The sequence below is a fragment of the Pocillopora damicornis genome, chromosome 7 (genome assembly GCF_964200805.1).
Source record: "Pocillopora damicornis chromosome 7, jaPocDami1.2, whole genome shotgun sequence".
NCBI classification, from domain to species: Eukaryota; Metazoa; Cnidaria; class Anthozoa; order Scleractinia; family Pocilloporidae; genus Pocillopora; species Pocillopora damicornis.
Genome location: NC_142676.1, coordinates 12,547,001 through 12,566,491, shown reverse-complemented (window position 1 = coordinate 12,566,491; position 19,491 = coordinate 12,547,001). Strand labels below are relative to the sequence as shown.

At 39.0% G+C, this 19,491-nt stretch overlaps 1 pseudogene; it reads right to left on the bottom strand.

Annotated features, from left to right (window-relative positions):
- Positions 1–9,040: 9,040 nt before the first annotated feature.
- On the bottom strand, positions 9,041–16,123 carry LOC149042621 (uncharacterized; annotated as a pseudogene).
- Between the last annotated feature and the right edge of the window lie 3,368 nt (positions 16,124–19,491).

Genomic DNA, 19,491 nt, shown 5'->3' with positions numbered 1-19,491 from the left:
AACTCTGCTATCTTAGATCTTGTAGCAACAAACATTCATAACTTGTATAGCAGCCCAACTATTCAGGCCCCACTAGGTTTGAGTGATCATACCATCGTATTTTGGCAACCCAGACTAGTGCACAGGCAGTCCCTGTTAGATTCCAAGAGTTCGATGTCGCCATAGTAGTTACACAAAATGGCACATCAACCAATGCTAGGAGTAATAACTGATTTATTTCTCACAGTGAATCACATCATATACAGGTTTTCAGATAGGCGTAATTAGAACGGAACGATAATCATTTCAGGCATTCACCACAACGGAAATCAAGTGTTAAGTAACTTAAGTGTGGGTGCTCGGAATATCCGGGCATGTATTCTAACACCCCCTCTTGCTCGGACGTTGCGAGCATAACAATCTAACTACCTAGAATAATGCCTGTGAACTTTTGTAACGTAACTTTAGTTACAGGTTTTGTGAAGATGTCTGCTACGTTATCTTGCGTTGCAACATACTCTAAATTTACATTTCCATTCAGTACTTCAGATCTAATAAAGTGGTACTTAATGTCGATATGTTTTGACCTCTGATGATTGACAGGGTTCTTAGCTAGATTGATCGCTCCTTGATTGTCAACTTTAATAAGTACGTTATCGATCACTACATTCATATCACTACATAACTGTTTGAGGAATTTCGCCTCTTGAACTGCGTTCGCTAGACTAATATACTCAGCTTCGCAAGTCGAAAGTGCAACAGTTGGCTGCTTGCGACTTTTCCATGAAATTAAAGGGCCTTTTACAGATAGCTGAAAATTATACCCAGTAATGCTGCGTCTATCTTTTACAGACGCTCCCCAATCAGCATCACAAAATCCAACTAACTTCAATGCTGATCTTGATTTGCAAAATGTTAGGCCTTTTGCACGCGTGCCTTTTAAATACCTTAGCACGTGCTTGGCCATACTGAGGTCTGATTCAGTGGGGCAAGACATCTTCTGTGAAAGTTTAGTTACAACATAACACAAGTCAGGTCTAGTACCTGTCATAACGTAAATAAGACTACCAACAATTTCTCTGTATAATCTGGGATCGCTTAATGTGCGCGAATCCTCGCTTTCTTTTTCTATCCCTGGGGCACATGGGACCGATTTAGGTTTGCAGTCGGACATCTCAAATTTCTTTAAAATCTTATCGATGTATTGCGTCTGGTTTATTTCAATACTCTCTTCGCTGCATTTAAACTCCGTGCCTAAAAACCATGCAAGTGAGCCGAGGTCCTTCATTTTAAATTTATTACTCAAAGCGCCTTTTACCCGCTCTAGCAATGGCAAATTTGTTGCGGAAATAATTAGATCGTCGACCCAAACAATTATAATAACACGACCTTCTGTCTCGGAATTGTGAGTGTAAACACAGGAATCTGCGGCTGATTGAACAAATTTTTCTTCGCACAAATAATTATGAAGCATGTTGTTCCAGTTTCGGCCACTCTGCTTAAGACCGTATAAGGACTTTTTCAATCTACAAACTAATTTTTCGCCATTTTCTCCGACTTCTTCAAAACCTTTTGGTTGTTGCATAAAAACTTCGCATTCACCGATTGGTGCATTAAGATAGGCTGATCTTACATCCAGTTGATGAATGATCATGCCTGTTTGCACGGCTTGCTGCATAAGTAGTCGAACTGAACTCATCCGTGCGGTTGGAGCAAAGGTTTCGTGGTAGTCAATTCCAGCAGTTTGCGAATAACCCTTTGCTACATATCGAGCTTTGTGGGTCTCCCCACCGTCCGGGCCAACCTTTACTGCAAACACCCAGCGGCCACCGACAATTTTTCTACCCGCAGGTGGCGTGACTAATTTGAAAGTGTCATTGTCTCGAATTGCAGTCATTTCGTCGCTCATGGCCTTTTGCCATTTCAACCCCTCGGTAGAGTTTATGGCTTCTTCATAACTTGTCCGGATGTTTGAAACTCTATAACAGTAATCTACTGTGACGTTAATATCATCGTCTGAGTCAGTGTCTAAAACATAGTCTTCTAAGTGTTGGGGTTTGTTACGGGTTCGTGGGGGGTAGCGTTTGTCATTGTCACCGTTATCAGATTGCTCACCGGGGCTCTGACTCTCTGTCTCAGTTGAGTTACTAGTCACTTCATCATGTTCCCCCTCTGTCAGTTTTGTCGGGTCAACAGCTGGTCGTAGAGCGTCCTCATCAAAATGTGGCGAGTTGTCAGTTCGGAAAAATTTTACACATCTTACCCGCTCAATTTTGTTTGATTCCGGGAAATACACTAGGTAAGATGGACTTTCCTTGTCATAGCCTACAAAGACACCTTTCTTGCTACGCGCTTCTAGCTTCTTTGCATTTTGAACATAAGCATAGCAAGTGGAGCCAAAAACTTGCATGTGGCTAATATCCGGTCTGTTGCCTACAAGCGCTTCGTAGGGAGTTTTGCCTAATCTCGCGTTGAAACATCGATTTCTGATATGGGCAGAAGTCATTAGCGCGTATGTCCAAAATTGTTTTGGCAATTTTGATTCTAACAAAAGGCATCTGGCCATTTCAAAAAGACTGCGCCATGCCCGTTCCGCCGATCCATTTTGATGCGGTGAGTAGGGGCAGGATGTCTCGTGTTTTATGGTGTTTTCGTGCAATAATGATCGGAACGCTTTGTTCGAAAATTCGCCTCCGTTGTCGCTCCTAATGCGCTTTATCTTGCCATACGGGGCTGTGTCAGCCAGGAATTTCTTTGTGGCCTCTACTGTGTCACTTTTCTGCTTAAGAAAATAAACCATAATGATTCCAGTATAGTCATCCACGAAACATAATGTATACTTGAAACCATCTCTGGCCTCCGGACTGATTGGACCAGCCAGATCACAGTGGACAAAATTTAATGCTGCTTTAGCTCTTTCATCGGGTTTCCGGTTCCGAAATTGACACATTTTACCTTGCGTGCAAACCGCACACTCGCATATTTTGTCATCCTTGATTCTCATGCCGTCAACAACATTAGATAATTTTCGTAAATCCTGAAAATTACAATGGCCCATAATTTTATGCCACTCCATCAAAGAGCTTGCATTGTTGTGGGAGGATGAAATGCTATTCAAATAGTACAACCGTCCCTTTTGCTCGATCTCGAACTTTGTGCCATCCGGTGCTTTGAAATATTTTTCTTTCCTGTTAAGATTTATGCTCGCCCCTCTTTCTACCGCCGCGGAAACAGAAAAAATATTCTGAGTGTAGGACGGGATATACAGAGCGTTGTTAAGGATAACATCATGCAAATTACCGTTAATGTCATATAACTTAACCTTAGCGTCTCCCCTCCCCAAAACTACGTTAGCCTTACTTCCATCGGCGAGCTCAACAACATGATCCTTTGCTTTAAAGTCTAAGTCAAACTTTAAAAACTTAGATTCCTCAGTTACTATATGACTAGTAGCTCCCGAATCGAAAAGTAAACTATTTTGCTGTTTCTTACCTAGACCACTTTGGTCTTTAACGGTGAAAGTAAAATAATGTTCAACGGAGTCCATGTTCTTTGATATTTCCCTCTTTCTTTGGGGTTCCGCGGCTGTTTTCGCTGCATCGGTCTTCCGTACTCGGCACTCTTTAGTGTTGTGGGACTTGGTCCGGCATTGTTGGCACCATTTATCCACTACTTTATGGGAGTAACAGTTTACAGTTTTGTGCCCCTTTTTGCCACATTTATAACAGTTGCCTTGGAACTTCGCTGGGAGCGCCTTGGACGCGTTAGCCAGCATAACACCGTCGTTTTCACTACGGCAACATCGCTCGTTTTCCTCATGGCTTCGAAGGGCTGTCTTAAACTCAGCAAAGGTCATTTGCTTTTCTCTCTGCATAACTACAGTAGCAAAAGCCCTGTAGCTGCTAGGAAGACCTTTTAGTGCCATAGCTACCAGTAAGCTATCGCTGATCACCTCCCCCGCTGCCTTCAGAGCAGTTGCCGCGGTCTCCGCCCTAATAATGTAGTCCGTGGTGGTCTCTCCGTCATTCATACGAAGCGAAGTCAGCTCTGTGTAGAGGGCAATGATTCTGGGCTTTCCTTTCCCTTGGTAGTGCTCTCGCAACACGCGCAAAGCTTTCCTCCCATCGTTGTTGGCTTCCCTTATGACGAGGGACAAGCTTCTGTCGTCCAAACACTGAACAAGTTCGGCGAAGGCATGCGCTTTCTTTTCAGCACTGGGGGCTGTCGTTTCGCTTTCTGGGGGAACGACCACATTGTACAGCTTCTGAAGGCGCATGTATCCCAAAAACTTTACCTCCCATAGCTCGTATTTACTGTCATCCCCGTCAAACAGGAGTGTTCTCCTGGGCCCATAACCTGTTAGATTCCAAGAGTTCGATGTCGCCATAGTAGTTACACAAAATGGCACATCAACCAATGCTAGGAGTAATAACTGATTTATTTCTCACAGTGAATCACATCATATACAGGTTTTCAGATAGGCGTAATTAGAACGGAATGATAATCATTTCAGGCATTCACCACAACGGAAATCAAGTGTTAAGTAACTTAAGTGTGGGTGCTCGGAATATCCGGGCATGTATTCTAACAGTCCCCACTGGTTAATCCCCCCTAAGTGCCTGGTGTGCCACTATCCTCAATCTGGAACCGATGCCTTTGTGAAGCTGGGTTACCATACATGAATGGTTCACCTATCTTCGCCCCAGTCCATCCACTGATAATCTAGCCTCCTCGCTTACTATTCAGTTGATAGATGCCATTAATTGAATCCTCCATGTAAAGACCATCAAACTGCATGGATAACACCTGAACTCAAGCTTATGATCAAAGACCTACAGAAAGCATTTCACAATGGCAACATCCCAGTCTGGAATCCCTCGAAATACAAAGTCCAACAAGAAATAGCAAGGAGGAAAAGGTCTTTCTAAAAGAACAAAGTACAATACCTAAAGAAAGATGACTGGTGGAACATTTATCAATCAAATGTCTGGCAGACCTGCAAAGCCTTCCTTTTTTTTTCACTGGAACACAATAGCAAAACCATGTGCCAACAAGAACTTGTTAATAGTTTAAATAGGTTCTATGTTTCAGTTAATGCAGACACCCCACCACTCAACAGTAATATACCACCAGCTTTCCTTCCTGCTGAGGCGGGGGTCGTATCTGTGTAGCCCCACGAAGTTTGCAAGAAGCTGCCTGCCATCAAACCTTCCATGGCCCATGGTCCAGACAATGTACCATGTCACATTGTTAAAGAGTTCACATACCAACTGCCTGAACCTATCACCACCATCTTTAACACATCACTTCGATCTGGTATTGTACTAGTAGTCTGGAAAGAATCTAATATAATACCCATCCCAAAAATACAGCCACCTATTGATGAGAGTGACTTCAGACCTACCTTGTGGACTTTCTGTCGGTCCAAAGTTCTTGAGGATTTTGTAGTCAAATGGTTAATTGATGATGTCAAGGACAAAATTGACCCAGAGCAGTTTGGATGTCTGAAAGGAAGCTCAACAATGTATAGTTTACTTGACATGGTTCACACCTGGCTTACGTACCTCAACTCATGTGGAAGACATCTCTGCCTTTGCTTTCTTGATTTCTCTAAAGCTTTTGATCACATTGGGTACAATGTACTATTAGAGAAGCTTCTTGACTTACGTGTCGCTACATATTCAATACTGTGAATTATTAGCTTTCTGACTAACCAACGACAATGTGTTAAGTTAGCTGGCTTGACCTCTGTCTGGCTCCCAATAACAGCTGGCATTCCCCAGGGAACAAACCTGGACCAATATTGTTGCTGGTAATGATTAACAACTTGAATATCCCTGATCCCGAATCCAGCACTTGGAAGTACATAGATGATATGTCCCAGTCTGAAGGACTTGTTAGGAACAGCAACTTGAACATCCAAACTAGCCTCAATACTGTTGCCTATTGGAGCTCCAGCAACTGGATGAAATTTAACACTAAAAAGTGCAAAGAAATGCAGCTTTATTTCCTAAACGAACCCATAGATCTTGGACGCTTTTTTGAGCCACATTGTATTGACCAGCAGTTGCCTGTGGCATCATATCATCAAAGTTTAGCGGGAGTTTCAATGTCTCCTTCGCTTTGGCGCTTTGTACTTTCGTTTACTATTTTAAAATTTACAAGGAGCTTATTTTCTAACAACTGTTGAGTAACATTTACATCCTAGTTTAATATGGTAAACTGCTGTGTTCCTGGATGTGTCAATTATTCCACCAAAATTAACGGCATTTGGTACTAACTCAGCGGCAGCAAGCATGGCTTGAATGGACAAGAAAGACCAATATGCCTCCACTTGAGAACTTCTATGTTTGTTGCAAGCACTTTTCAGCAGAAAGTTTTGAAGTCGACTTACGTGCGCAGATCACTGGAGTACAAAACAAATGGAGATTGAAGGAGGATGCCGTACCATCGGAGTTCTGCTTTTGTCAGCCAGCAAAGAGGCCAACGCTGTTTAGTGAAAATATTCTTTGATGTTGTAGCCATGAAGAAGTTAGTGTCATTTTTTTCTCGTTTTTCTTTGTGAATAGTTTTTTCAATCATTCAGTATAAAGTCGAGCAACCATGGCTATGCAATTTACCACTACTACAATACTACTGTCTTCAGCTATCTTGTATAATTATTATGGGAAGCTAGCCTGCCTAGTATTTTAGAACATGTAAAAATTCACTTATTCCTAAGGTATAGAGGTAAAAATAATTTGTATTGTAAAACGGGCTATGAAATGTGCTCCTTCAATGTTATTGTTTCTGCTGATAGAAATGAAAGAAAAATAAACATGCTCATTTATGGACTGTATTTCTATGTATTTGTTTTAACAAATTATTAATCCAAAGTATGGCACTTACACACTTATGGATGATGGCACTGGTAAAGTGGTGGCATTCAGTGTCATCTAGGTTTCTGTGATCACTTCCTCTAATGCCATGGAGGACGAAGGTTTCAAGGATTGCATGGAAAGCCAAGAGGGCAATAGCATTGAAATCAACTGTATAGCCACTGACAGACATGTGTCCATTATTAGCTTCATGAATGAATAATGTCCACAAATAAATCACCAATATGATGTCTGGCACCTTTCCAAGTGGGTGGTGAAAAAAGTAACTGGCAAGGCACAGCAAAAGGGGTTATGAGGAATTGATGCCACAGATACAATTGATTCCTAAGACCTGACAATTGCCACATGTGTGCCTATTTTGTGACAAAATAGGGTAGATAAAACTCCCTTACAATTGATAAAGTTTGGTAAATACATTCTTTCTTTTTTATCAGAATACATAAATATACATCTTCTAAAGAATAAACCTCTTAAAGTAATATAATTTTGTGCTGAAAATTTGTAAATACCATACAATTAAGTTTATTTGTTTTTAACCGATATAAAATTCTAAAATATCGTAAAAATAGAATATCACATTTTGCGCTTCAATCTAAGAATATTTGCAAGAATATTTCCAGCCTAAAATCAGCAGAAAAATAAAAATTTTCGGCCTTGTCCGGAAAAACAATATTCTCATTTAAAAAAGGGTAAGCTTGTAAGGAGAAAAACAGTGCCACAGAAAGTCTGAAATTGGAAAGGGTGGTATCATTTTGAAAAGCTGTGTTTACATAATTTTATTCTCCTTCAAGTTCTGTTTCCAAACACAGCATTGCATAAAAATAAATCACAACAGTATGCATTCTAGATGATTTCATTTATTAAATCAAGTGATAATTTAAAGTAGTCTTAACCTTGCTCGAGCAACTGAAATAACGGGGCAGATGGCCCAACAAACTCTAAATTGAACATTCACACACAAAGGAGATGCCACATAAACTTTAATGAAAACTCTTGTGTCAGCTAGAAACATACATGACTCCATTACCTGCTGGTCTGAATTTTGCAAGTGTGGGTTTTGTTCTTCCTCTTTCCACATCCTTGTATTCTCCCAAGAAGCTTTGAGCACTTTGAGCTTCATCAGATGGAACAGTTTTGACCTGTTGTTCGAATTGATACAGCTGTATCCCGTACCTTCCCACTGTATTTTCTTCAAAATCACTGGAAGCTGAGCAAGATTCGGGAGATGGAGAAGACATAATGTGGCACTGGATTGATGCTACTGTTAAACTGCTTTAAAGTACACAGCTAGAAGAACGTGCTTGGGAGCGTGCTGTCCAGTGAAGCTTCAACATTCTGATGTCATTCAACCATCCGCTGACCAGTTTGTGAACATTCAATCATTGTCCAAGAGGGTGGATTTCTAATCCAATTTTAAGCTCTCTTCAACATAGCAATTCTAAAGTCTCTTAGACAATTTTACCTAAAAGTACCAGAAATAACTAGGAAAATATTAGAACTTTCATGTGAAAAAAGCCCATTTTTGCACCAGAGTTCTCCTTTAAAACTCTCGGAAAGATCTTAAGAGGAGGACCTCTTAGTAAACATCTCCCAATAATGAGGAAGCGCATGCATCACTATCAAACGAGAAGCGCTAACAAATATACATTGACTAGATGCAGGACTGAAAGATTACACCCTAGTTTTTCCCAAGTACCAGTTTAGCTTTCAACAATCCATAGATTGTTAGACCATATACCTACATATATATTAACTTTTATTTGTAATTTGTATAGGTAATTACATGGGCTGAGTAAAACAAAGGATTAATATCACATGTATTCTCAGAAGTTGCTGAAATTCCCGTCGTTGCTGTGTGACCTGGGCAATTTCAGCAACTTCTGAATACACAAGTGATATTAATCCTTAATTTTATAAGGACCCATTGTGATTACTTGTTAATGAAAAAGAGGGAAAAATACTCAATTTCTGAATGCGCCCTTGAGCAATTAGTCACAGGAAGCCATTTAATGTGGACAAATAATCAATCACCACAACTGTGTGAATGTGCTTAATGAAATTTTATTTTTGCACAAACACATCAGGCTATTGAAAAATTTAGGCCTGCTAACAAACTTTAAACTTTAAAAATATAATGTTAGTGCTTTTTCAAACAAAGTTAAAGCATTCAAAATGCTTTCAGATCACTCAGAATCTGATTCAGTGATGAAGATCCGCTTGTATCCTTGCCTTACATCACTTGTGCTCTTCTGAACGGCATCATTCCTGGTGATGTTCAAGGTGACACTACTGTGACTAAAATTGTAAACATGGCTGGGAGCACACAAAGATGCAGTGCAATTTGCAGAGTAAAGTTGACTTAAGGTGCTTCTTGAAGAAACAGGACCAGTGTTGTCAATGGCTCATGAAATGATCTGCTGCTCTGGTTTGTCTCCTGAGTCATAATCGTCAAGCCCTTGTGGGGATGTGTGGCCTGTGATATTCTTTATTTTGCACTTTAGAATACCAGAACTTTTCAGCTTCTTGACCATGGTTTTTCACTCACTTTGGTATGTCAAATTCCTCTTGGGACACAGATCCTTCAGTGGTGAATTCACTTTCATGTTTTTCATGATTGTGTTTATGGTATTCTTTTTCACTGGGGTTTCCTTGCACCAAAAACTTGAAACTGGCTTGTCGATAACAGTGAAGTAAAATGGACCACTTTCCTTCATTTCACTCAGCCACTTCTCCAGATAGCATTTGAACAACATGATGGGGCACCTTTTCTCATTCCCTGAGGCAAACATTTTGCGGTGACTAGGCTGGATTTCATGCTAAGTCCTCCCTGTCTCATCTTAGTTGGACCTTTGGCAAATGTACATACATACTTAGTTTATTTAGTAATGCAGGTCAGTTTAATCAATTTCAGTTAGCACCCAAGTTATCCTAAACAGGGCCATAGCCAATGCCAAAGACCAGGCCTCTTAAATATTGTTAATGATGATACCGTTTTATGTTGAAGAGTCAGCAGACCCTGACAGGATTCGAAGACATGACCTCCCACTTACTGGTCAGATGCTCAAACCGACTACATGTAAGCGTCAGAGACTCTTGGTGAGCTAGGCCATTATAGACCATTTTACATATCTTCACTGAGCTGCAAAATTTACTATCTATTTACTATAGGGTAAAGTCCATGGACTGGGGGTCAATGTTAAGTTCATCATGAGCTTGCTTGTGGTTGTAATGGGTCAGATCAAGAGAGGAGGCTCCAAAACCTGAGTGATTGTATGAAAGCTACAACCTTGGACAAAACCAGTTGAGACAAATGGATATCACACATTTTTTGCATATGTAATGACTTACCAGCAGGTAAAAAATATTCATTCCCCCCTGTTCAATGTTGTTTCATGGGGTTTGCAATTCATCCAACTTTGTTTTGACAACATACCAACATTGAAACATTGAACTGGGGGGAGCAGGTGGAAAAGAATAGATTTGGTATCCTAAAAAAGTGGTGATTTGGTAAAATGTCACAACATTTATGTCCAAGATTGTAGAGCAACTAAAAAAATTCTGATTCTCACTCTGTGTCAAGAATTTTGAACATAATGAATATCATGAATATCATTTGAATATCATGTTCCTTCTTCAGTTTTCTTTTTCATTTATTAACAAATTACCATTGTATATAATTAATTCTTAATGGGCTAGCCCGCCTTGACTAGTATTGGCTAACTGCGGGCCAGTCCAAATCTGATTGTAATTATCTTAAATAATTATTATAATGAAAGTAATATTTGAAAATTCTTTCAAATTACACTCGGCTGAATTCCAATGCAATTTAGTGTCAATGCCTAATTGCACTTGCATTCATATGATTGTAGCCTATTCCAATTCAGTGAATAAAATAGAACCAATGAAATAATAAAACTTGAGCAGGGGGCTACAAATTCATCTTCATAACCAGGAGATTTCTGTCAGCTGCTGGCTTCTACTGAAAACCCTTTTGTTGTTTCTTCATTTCTACCAACTAATGGAATTAAATCTACGCCTAATTTTACATGCAGTGTTACAAAAAAACTTACTATCAGCAAATTTTGCAAATAGATTCCAAGCCGCTCTCCCTGCCTCAGATACATTGTCTTTCTCCTTGCCAATAGATTTAGCACCAATGCCAGGGGTGCCATACCCCTGGACTGTGTCCCCCCTGGCATGTTTATGTGAATATAGGATAGAATCATCCCATCCGTGTTTAACATGAAGAATATTGGCCTGCAAAAAATAAATAAATAAAAAAAAATCAATTAATGGAAAAAAGTTTAAAATATAAATGTATAGTCAAAATGAGAGCTTGGGCAAAATATTTACAAACATTATTTACTAAATGATACCCTCATTGATTGACAATACATCCAATGTCTTTAGGGTACTTTTACAGTCAAAATGCCTGAAGCATTAAATATTCGAATAGATGCAACGGTTGGATGAATAAAATATTCAACTGACTTTTTTTAAAATTTGAAGACAAGAATCGAAGTGGCTCTGGAATAAGGAACGCATAAGTCATTTTTTAGGCGGAACACTTCAGGTGTTTGACTGTAATGTCATTTGTAAGTACCTAAAGTTCTGAAACAATTAAAGAAGGATCAAAGTACTTTAACTATAAAGACATAACAATAAAGACATTTATTGTTGTTAGTTATAATTGTGGCAATGAATGTTCTTTTTTAATTTACGCACATACATACAAGCATGCATGGCATGCATGCATACATGCATACTTTATTCTCCCCACAAGAGCTTTTCAGAATAAAGAATAAACAATTATTGAAAATTATCACTTGCAATGATAACAGTAAGCAAACTTGTCAAAAATATGTTTTAATTAATTTTTAATAGAAGCACTTGACTAGATATCGACATATATTTAACGGTTATCCTGCGAAATTGTGCAGAATATTGCCAGATACTTAGGCAACGAGGCCGCAGACCGAGTCGGTTAAAATCAGGTGATACTCCACAAGATTGAGCAGGATAATTGTTTTATTATTCAAAAAATTGTCAACAAAATGCATTTTACACTTAGAAAAAGTGTGGTTAGACAGGAAATTGTAAGATTTCGGACGAAACTTGACGAACCTACATGTATCACAGGATATCTGTTATGTACGGATGACAGAAATCGAGCAAGCACTGGCCATATATGGGCATCACGCGAATTTGTTGAATAATAAACATATCTCTAGTCTGTAGCATGCCATTACTACTTCCTCTACATGGGATTTAAGTGCTTTACAGGTTCATGTCATTTTTCCTAATAGTTCCTGTTACACTTTAAAACGTGGCCAGGATTGAATGCTGAGGTGCATAAGTTACTCTTTATGAATTCTTAATATAGGTTAAAATAGATTTCAGGTCAAAATGATTTGAAACTAGTTTATTGTTTGCTTTGTTCCAGATTTATTACAGTAATCCTGAAACATTGAAAATACAGTTCTAAAGGCCTATTTACACGGTACGACTTTGTCGCATGCGACAAGCTAACAACAGGTCTACGACATGACTTAGGACAATTTACATGCCCACGACATTTTACCTACGACATGCCAAAATCGCGTGCAATTCCACTCGTTTCGGCCGCGGTCATTGTTTCAATAATTTGCAAGAGAAGGAAAAGAACCTCTTCCTCGCTCCACAGTGATATCATATTCTCTGTTTCCTCATCTGAGAATGTATTTTTTGCTTTGGAAGCAGTCTTCGACTTTCTGGAGGCGACTTCCTCCGCCATTTTGAAGCAAGAAAATTTCACCTTCCTCCCCTACTCAGTAGAAATTTTTAACAAAATACGTCATTTTCTATCAATTTCGGCTACGATTGTCGCAGCATTTTAAAACATGTTTTAAAATCCTACGACATTTTTCGTGACGTGCACAACAGTTGTAAGCGAGTGGTAGGTTTGATTTACACGATACAATTCATGTTGTAGGCCTGTCGTAAGCTTGTCGCATGCGACAAAGTCGTACCGTGTAAATAGGCCTTAACAAGTTTGGAAACCATTTTGACCTGAAATCCATTTCAAACTACTTTCACTACATAATTTTTAAACAAATGAATGGCTTGGTGCAAGACTAACGTACCCAGCCTAAATGCTTGAATTAGCGCCCTGGGTGCTTATTTAATTTTCTTAGGAGAGAGTCAGGGGCACTAATTCGAAGGGGGCACTTATTTCGTTTACCAATTTTTGGCCTCAAAATGACACTATCCTTATTTCTAGTAACCCAAACTGTACCGAATAAAAATTAAAAATACGTTATAGAAAATTCTGAATCTTGAAACGTTCTCAAGACGTTTTCGAGTTGCTGTCAAAAGAAGCTGGCATTTGGGAGCAAAGTTTTCCTACAGCTCCCGTGGATACTTCTATTGAGGAAATGAGGAGCAAACCCGTTCGACTTTAAAGAACAGTAATTTTGAACTATTACGAATGTCACATTCATTTAAAGTACCGTACATGTCTCATATATTGTCCCGATTTTCTCTCAGGGGAGGGAGGGGGCGCTTATTTGAAGGGGGATGCTTATTCCAAATTTTAAGCCATAGGAGGGGCACTAATTCGAAGCGGGCGCTTATTTGAAGCTGGGTGCTAATTCAAGCATTTACGATAAGTGACTGATTCTCATTATGATTTCAAGAAAAGAGTGAAGGGAAATATATTTCATAATGTTTTCACAGCAGTGGAGATAAGAGCCAGGGTCCGAGACCCAGACTCTGTTTTTTTTTTTTTTTTCAGGTAAACTTCTTTTTATGATTCCTGTTTCATTTTCTCGAAAACAAACTGCAAACCAGCATATTAAAGGCACTTAAGAGGAAAATTTTTTCCTAGCCAAAATAGACACTTGCATTAGTCTAGCTTGCACCACACCATTCAAATATTCATCATTACCTATATTAATAATGTACTCAAGTTAGCAATAAAATTAAAAACATTGTTTATACGGAATTTTACTTGCCCTTTTCTCAAGGAGCTCTCTTTGGCGTGTTGGGTTGGTCTGTCCCATACTGTTTATTTTTTCCCAGTCAAATGATTTTTCTGGAAACTCGGCTCCACAGCCCTTAATCTTGCATCTCTTACTGGCAGAAGGGCTGGGTTGGTTGCAACTTCAACATATCTACGATAGTTCAACCAAAATGCATCACTTAACAAGCAATCAATCAAGCAATAAACCAACAAGTCCACACAGTTTATAAGTTACATTGATAACGGTAATGATATCTAAATTTAGGACAAGGATATAGACACACACACGTACAAGCAACTGTTCAGTTGGGAATTTATGTTGGAGCAAGAAACATGAATATTTGACAATAAAAAGAATATAGTCAGGGTTGATCACATAAAAAAATGAAAAATGAAAATGAATATTCACATTTTAATAATTTTATAATTGTATATGGCTAGTTGATACATTTTTAAGTGAAAAAAGTTAAGCAAATTAAAATTGTTTTCTTTATTCTCATTATAACAATAACAATAACAATGATAATGATAATAAAAACAATGATAATAATAATAATAATAATTATAATAGTAATAACAAAATAATGTACCTTATATGGTGAAATAATATTATACCTTCCTTCCTCTCTTCTTAGGTAATATGCCTACTTGCCCCTGGCTTAGACTTTCTGGATTAGAATCTGAAGAATGATATAAATTCGTATTTTGAACGAGTTCCTTGAGCTTCTTGAAGCTACGTGTTTAAATAAAGTATTGTATTGTATTGTATAAATTAAGATCAATGAATCAGACTGTTTAATTCTGTTATAAAAAAAAATCTGCACAAAAGGGCTTTCCAGTCTTATATCATTATGATATTTACAACGAAATATTTTTCATTCACTCACATGTCTAATTCTTATAAACTGGGGGTCACCCAATTTATAATTTGCTCTAAGTTATCCCTGGCTGGAATGCTTCTCTTGGACATTATTACATGATATTACAATGACTTTGTAACATTTTAAGGAAGAAATTTTTGCCCATCTTTAAATGAGTGAACCAATTCCAAATAATTCAATTTCAATTCTATCTAATGGGGAAAGGTGCAATGAGGTTATCCCTATGTGAAGCACCAACTCAAGGAACAAGGCCAGCTCACAACACTGGAAACTCTGTGCCCTACTTTTAGGGCAAGTGTGTGGGTTCTATATAACGCTAAAGATACAAGAGATGGGGCCTATGGTTTATTAACCTTATCGCGAAGGCTTGAATGTCTTAATCATTTACAGATATCATTGAAAATTAAGGCAGCACTGCATTCTCCTCAGTGATTTTAAGACCATTAGTGTTGGTGATGTCTGGGCTCAAACCCCAGACCTCAAACATGGCAGTCTCGAAATCTCCAACTGAGCTAACCAGGCAGTGGTTATCCTACTAACAAGATTAATAAGGCACATACAACAACTATTAGAGTTAAGCACATTCTGGTTCTGCTATTTCTACTTTAAAAAAAAATTATTTTCAAAACGTGAACCTCTTTCATGTGTGAGGCAGGACGTGGCATTAATTTTGTGGTTTAGCTGCCAAACTTAACCTTGTATATGTTCAAAATATTATTTAAAGACCCAGGTTTGACCAGTATACATTGTGCGTGTTGGGTCGTTGGCAGTAATTTTATTGATGTTGATAATTCAGGGTTAAAATCTGTTTACATCGGAATTGTTATTGGTCTCATATTGTTTATTTTTTAATCGTCACTTCAAGTAGTTAATTTAGTTGGCAACACTTGTTTAGTTTTCTCATAATTTTTTCCACCTATCATCTGATGTAAACCAAAGAAAATGACAGATGAGCGAATAGCATAAAGGTCAATACTGGGTCTTTAAATCTACAGGGTTATTATATGGTCTTATATCAGTATTTTTTTAATATATCTTCAGCTAAAACGTTTTATAACTGGTGCATAGAAAATAATTTATGCATACTTCAAAAACAAAGAGAAAACAAAGAGGATTTAATCCTCATATTTTACAAAAAAAACTTAAAACAAAAATTATAATAAAACGTCACTTAAAAAGTATTAAGTCTGTGTTTGAGCCTAGGCAGGTGCTTAACTGTGTGCGCTTTTGTAGCATTAAATGACTCCCACCTAGATGGGATGCTTGTCCATGACAGGACTATATATCCCCATCATGATCAGTTAATTCACTGGACCTACATGTATGTATACACTGGGGTGGAGAGGGTAAAGTACCTTGCCCGAGACCACAATATAATGACCCATGTCAGATCCTACTGTCCAGGACTGTCTAGCTGATCCTTTAATCGCTTGGATAAAACACCCAGCCTTCACGGATTTACTGGTGATTTGGCATGATCCTATGGTGACTAAAAATTTGTCCCAAAGGAAAAGGAATAAGCCTATGTAAGCTTAACTCACAGAAATACATGGAAGGTATAACTACACTTATGATTAATAAAATTGCCAAAAGAGACATCTTTACAAATATTCGAGTAGATGTGACAAGTGAGAAGTTTTAGACATATAAGCTGCACGGAATACTGATTTTTAAAAACGAATTTTAATTTTAAATTCATTTTAATTTCAATTTAAAGCTAAAAATTCAAATCTATTTGGTACGCCGCGCTGCTATAAAGCAGAAGGAGAAGGTGACAGGGTATCAAACCACATGCGAAGAATATATTACAGGGTATGCTATTGCTGAAAACTAGAATGTTACAAGTACAGAAATACTGAGTCAGAAGAACCACAGAACAAGCGAACCTGGGAAAACCTAGCTCACCTCGCTCGCAGCACCACGAGAAAACCAATGATCACATCCGCGTTCCATTTGGCCAGCAGCTTATTTGGCACATTATATTATCAATTATGGTTAATTCAAGACGTTTTGACAATTACCTCTATGCCTTATTTCTAGGGGGATACTGTGTTGCTTGAGATGAATGATAAACCATCCACAGTGGTGGTTGGAAAATTAGAAGCTAATTTCTAGCCCACTGTTGCAAAAAAGGAATTCATGGTGGATGATTATTTATGATCATCATAAACTAAGACATCCTTGTTGTCCCTGACTGGGCCAATTCTCTTGCTGCTTTTTCCCCTTCTTGTTAGTTGGCTCATAATCTTCCAAAAGTCCCTTGATCCTTTAGTGGCGGTGCTTAGCATATTTGCCCAATACTCAGCCTCAGCACTTCTGAGAGCTTTGTTTACCTTGTTACAAATTTGTTTCCGTCATCGTTGTCCTGTGAAGTGAAATCATCAACTTTCATTTGGTGGTGTTCTTGTCACTCTTGTAGGCCAAAGTGCTGAGTAGGCAGCCACCACATAGTGTTATGTAGAGCTCATGGAGTGCCTCCTCCAAGCTGGCCATTCTGCCACAGGACTTCTTCCTCTTCTTTTGTCAAACTTCTGGATTGGTTTGATCACTTTCCTTTGCCTTGCTCTCACAGTTTCCTGGCCTTCCCTTCCAGGACTTTTCTGTAGTTAAGAAACTCCCTGTCTCAGATGATGGACTTAAGAGAGGTTTCTGATTTTGATGTCTCTCCAGTGATGCCTGCATTACTTTCAGGCAGTTGGGCTTGTAGTCATCCCCATTTTCTTTTCATAACTCGGCATAAAACTGCGACAGTGTTTGGTTGAGGAAATTGCTCTCGTACTCTTCAAAATTTGCTAGGAAGTTTCTTTGATTCACCTACTTTTTGAAAACGTTCTTCTAGTACTCTGTGCTTTTCTTTGTGTTTCATTTTCACTCATTTAATTCTTTGATATATTCCTTGTCAACTATCTCGAAACGTGACGCCAATGTTACAGAAAATTTTTTGGCAACAACTACTTGATAGCATAAGCTGTTAGGCAACGTGAGGACCAATTGTGAGCAATAATTTTACCCTCTTCACAAGCAAAATTAAGAAAAAAGACCCTCCTCAGTGACCAATCAGCATTCAGTAATTTTGCCCATAATTTTTATAATTTAAAATCTACTGTAACCCAGTCCCTAATTGATTAACAATACCGTATTTACCCGTGTATAATGCACGCCCGTGTACAATACGCATCCCAATTTCAGACCAAATTTTGAGAAAAAAGAAAAATAAACTACTCAACAAGAAGGTGAAATTGTATAACATTTATTTCAATTAACTTGGCAAACTAACGAAATGACTCGGACTCGGAGTCTGACTGGAACAGTTCTCTTGCAAACGAGTCATCGAGCTTGTTGTTGCAGTCATCGTTGGCCTTGTAAACTAGGTCGTCCTCGGATCCATCAAGGCTGTTGGTGATCCCGCATTTTAGAAATGAGGATTCAATCATTTCTTCGGAAATCTCCTGCCATGCTCCTGCGATCCATGAAAGGATCAGTTCCTTGGATGGTTTCTTTTGGCGGCCACTTGCTGTAAATTCATGGATTCCCTCCGCCATCCACTCCACCCACCTCTTTATAACACCATCTTTAAACGGCTTGTTTAAAGAGACATCCAGCGGCTGCAAGATCGAGGTTAATCCGCCAGGAATTACTGCTAAGTTCGTGTTTTCTCGTGTCAGTGCTGTTTTCACTCTTTCGGTCACCTGGGCTTCAAACGCGTCACAAACAAGCAGGCTTCTTCTCCTCCCCAGGCCACCTCTCCTCGAACACCAAACTTTGTCGATCCATGTTTTCATTCCTTCACCGTCCATCCAACCTTTCTCTTGAGCGGCGATTACAACTCCGTGCTTGTTGGCAACCTTTGGGAGAGTTTTTCTTTTGAAGATTACCATCGGTCTCAGTTTGCTTCCATCGCCAGCACAGGTCAACACGACTGTAATGCGGTTCTTTTCATTACCCGTTGTACGAATCTTGATCGTTTTCTCTCCCGAGTTGTTGATGGTTCGATTTGGCGGCATGTCAAATGTTAGTGGCGTTTCGTCCATGTTAGCAATAACATGAAGAGGATAATTGTGCTTTTTGCGAAGATCGATAATGTAGCGGTGGAATCGCACGATTTTCTCCTCATAGTCATCTGGAAGCCGCTGGGCAAGAGTTGTCTTTTGGCGAAGAGACAAGCCATTACGCTTCATGAAACGCTGACACCAGTGGTTGCCTGCTTTAAACTGCCCTTGTGGAATCCCATATTTCTCGTTCTTTGCCATGTCGAGGGCCTTCAGCCTCACCAGCAATGGTAAAATGGCGAGACCATTGTTCCGTTTCTCTGTGATCCATTCGAGGAGATCAACCTCAAGTTCTGGCCATGCAGCTTTTTTGCCACGATTTGCTCGTTTCAACCGAGGCATCTTTTCCAAGTTTTCCTTGCTCTTCCGCCATAAGCGAACATTACTTTCAGATACTCCGAACTCTCTTTCAGCAGCGCGATTTCCATGCTGTTCGGCGAAATTGATGATTCGTAACTTATCTGACACTGTGTAACTTTGACGCTTTGTTCCGGTGAGTTTTGTAGCCATGTTTACATTTGATTGCTCAAGATTACAGTAACTGTTTTGTTGATCAGCTGTTCGCTTAAATACTTAGTTAAATTTATTCAAGGATCCAAATTGTTAACATGTCATTGGTAGGTTAGTTTACCCTCAAATTAAAGACCAATTACATCGCACGCTTATGTGTCTTTGTTACTCTAATCACCCACGTTACCAAGACG